The sequence below is a fragment of the Zootoca vivipara genome, chromosome 14, assembly GCF_965207765.1.
Source record: "Zootoca vivipara chromosome 14, rZooViv2.hap1.1, whole genome shotgun sequence".
NCBI lineage: Eukaryota > Metazoa > Chordata > Lepidosauria > Squamata > Lacertidae > Zootoca > Zootoca vivipara.
In genome coordinates, this window is record NC_142597.1 from 13,364,713 (window position 1) to 13,368,529 (window position 3,817).

The following is a 3,817-nucleotide window of genomic DNA, read 5'->3' on the forward strand; positions in this document are numbered from 1 at the left end:
GTGTGTTGTTGTAATGTTGTACTTGTGAATTTAATAACAAACAAAGTCAGAGAGTGCAGGAGTTAGAAGTGGTCACATTCATTCTATTCTGAGCATATTACACCTATGTGAAAATTAACACTTGCCGTTTTATACAGTCACAGTTTACATTTGCAGCTTCAGTGAGGTTACAAACCTGAGTTTGTGCATTTCTCATTACCCTAATGGATGTGTTTAGAGGCATAAGTACTCTGTTCTGGAAACAGAAGACTTAACAAACCTTATACATTTGCACACACAGTTGCTAACCTATACATACCTCCATAGAAAGTAGAATGGGGCTTACTCTCAGCTAAGTGTGTATAGGATAGCAAAGTTGTGTTCCCTCCCTAGAAGTTAGCACCACTGAACATAGTGGGACTTCACAATAAACACTGTTATATAAATAGAATTGTGATTGCAATCAGAACTTTCTGGTGACCTGCAAGGATCACACTACAAAATATACATGATTTTTAACTTTTATTTTGCAACATATTTAAAATTGTGGTATAACTGCTATATGCAATCCTGAGAGTAAGCTCCACTAAACCCAATGGGACCTATTTCTAAGTGAATATGCACAAGATTGAGCTGCAAATTGTGAACATGGCAGACAGAAGATTTAACCTCAGCAAATCCTGACTCTGTGATGTGTGACAAATAACAAAATAAAGAATGAAATAGTTAGCAGTGGAGCCATAATGCCCCAAAATGCAAAAGGCACAGCCAGCTCAGAACTTATGGAAGATAAGCTGAATGACCATTACTTTTATTTTTAAAACATGTATAGGATTCCAGAGCAGTGTACAATTTAGTGGGCACTTAACTTGTTTAACGGGGTTCATAGAAATGTCACTGTTTTTCACACTTTGATCCTAGTTTTTCCCCACACCCCCATTATGTTCCTTTAATGTTTACATATTGGTGTACAAAGTGGCACACTATTCTTTGTTATTATTTATTCTTAATTTCTTAACCAACCAACCAGGTGAGGTCCCAGAGCAGTTTGCGACAATTTAAAACTACAATATTAAAAACAGGTTGCTGTATTTATAAGGACTGTCTTATAAGGTATTAGTGACTTTGTTTTTCAACTCCATTATCTAATATTTAAGTGTTTATACAATGCTTGAAAGGAGAGGAGCTGGGAGAGCTTCCAGACTGTTAGTAATTTCAGGTGGGATGCAATCGCATGCCAACAAACGTGAATAAATTCACAGTACAGTGGTACCTTGGTTTAAGAACAGTCCTACTTACAAACAATTTGCTTTACGAACTCCGCAAAACCGGAAGTAGTGTCCTGGTTTGAGAACTTTACCTCGGTCTAAGAAACAGAATCCAAATGGTGGAAGGGCACCGGCAGCGGGAGGTCTCATTAGGGAAAGCGCGCCTCTGTTTAAGAATGGTTTCATTTAAGAACAGACTTCTGGAATGGATTAAGTTCGTAAACAAAGGTACCACTGTAAATAGGTCATCTGGGAGTGCCCTGGACTTCCCATTTGCTTGGAAACCACGCACAGAGGCATAAAAGAGAGATGCTCTGCTTTCAGATGCTACAGCAAGAATCCCTGGTCACTTCCACACAACCAGTTCACTGAATGTTCATCTTGATTTGTTTGGAAGGAGGTAACAAGATGTCGCATGAAGCAATTTTAATCCTGTACTTTTCAATCCAGTGTGTTTTCCCTTCACTTCAGCGCAAAGAAGTCCCGCAGAGTTTATTAAATTCACTTTAAAGGTGCACCCTAAACTTGGCCACTTGAGGCAGAATCCCATTGGCCAAGTTGCAACAGTGGAAGCACCGGGGTGGGGGGGGGTGGGATGGATGGATGGATTCTGTGGTCCTCAAGACGTTGCTGAACTCCAGATCCCAGCAGCCCCAAACCAGAAGGGCCGACGGCCAGGAATAGCCGTAGACCCACTTATTCCCCACTGCCTGGGTTAGCCGCCCCTTCTTGTGGACAAGGCACTCTGTCCGTGCTCAGGAACACTCACCCTCTTCCGCCCAACCTGAAGATGACATCACAAAACGGCTCCCTGAACTCCTGTCCATCTTATCTCCATCCAGTGGAACCCGGGGTTTCAAAGTGGGCAGGTACAAAGCACTGGGCCTGGGCGCTTACCTGAGCTGATAAGCCAGTTATTCCGAGGACAGAAAATACTTGTTTTAATGGTTTCACTGGCCACCCGCATTTCCTGGCACCATTCGAATTGCTGGTTATGACCCACAAGTCCCTATATGGCTCGGGGCCCAGGCTACCTGAAGAACCTTACTTACGTACTTACTTACTAATTAATTAATTAATTATACTGCCCTTCATAGATCTCAGTGTGATTCACAGCATAAAAGTACAAGAAAAAACACAAAATACATATTTAAGAGAAGAACGGGGGGGCGGGGCGGGGAACCAATAATCCCCCTCTCCCCTATACAGGTATTTCCCTGTATGAACCTTCTTCGGCTTTGAGATCTTTGAGGGCAAGTAGCTACTTTGAAGCTCTCCGACACTGGTAAATGCTTTTTGAAATGTGTATTTGTTTTCAGACAGGCTTTCTTCAGATTGTTAACATACACCAAATGTTGGGCATTCATTATGAAATATATATATAGAATCTTCCCCCCACCCCCTGTTTCTTTGATCATGATTGTTTAAGTTCCTTTGTCTCTTGAGTAAACATAAAGTATAGGGCCGAGGCAACTGCAATCAGAGAATCGGGGGAAAACATCCTGGGTGTGGGTCGTTGTTTTCCAAAAAGACAAGAGAAGCATGCATATGTCCTGAAAGAGATTTCAAGACTCTTAATACAGTTCAGGGAGAAGAAAATGTCTGAGGATGAGTTCTTCTTTTCAGCAACAGACTTGGCTTCCTTGGCAACCCAATACAAACTGACAGCTATTTATGTAGTCAGGGGTGGGGGGAAATCTAACTGTTGATTGGCTGTAGAGCAGCCCATTTCCCACAGGAACATTCCAGAGAAACTACTAACAAGACTGTCACGACATTTTGTGTTCTCCCAGGTGCAAAACTTCACCTTGCCTCTTATTATGGCGATCACATGGCGCTGCAAAAACAACCGAGTCAGGATTTACGTATAAGCAAAACAAGCTATAGCTTAGGGCCCCTCTCTTGGTGGGGCCCCAGAAATTAAAAAAACTGGATGTACATTTCCAAAATATAAGATAAAAAACAAAATTGCTTTAGATACCTATTAGGTCCATAAATTACCATTTAGCTTATATTCAACAACAACAAAAACAGTGACGATTTGTTGTTGACAAAGGACAGCTGGACATACAGTATAAAGGGCCCCATGACCTTCAGTAGCTTAGGACCTCATCAAACCTAAATCCAGCCCAGGGTCAAATGAGGCTACAGAGATCCTGGCACCAACATAACATTGACTGTTTCTCAGGATCACAATGTTATGGAGAAAATGGCAGGCGTTAACCAGGGCTTTGGGCTAAAACAGGTGTAGTGCAACATTATACATTAGTTCGTTGCTTCTAGAACAGAGTTGAGTTGGCACTTCAAAGGACTCTTGCAGCCTTTGTTCCAGAGCTGCAATAAATCGTACCTCGTGGAGTAACACGCCCAGGGCTTTTTCTCAGCCAGAACTCACAGGAACTCAGTTCTGGTTCCTCTCAGGTGGGTGCCTTTGCCATTATAACACAAGGAGGTGTTCATGGTGAGTTCTGGCACCATTTTTCCTAGAAAAATAGCACTGCATACACCTCTCATTGAAAAAGCATTAAATGTACACCGAAATGGTGAAAATGACCGGGCGGATAAGAAAC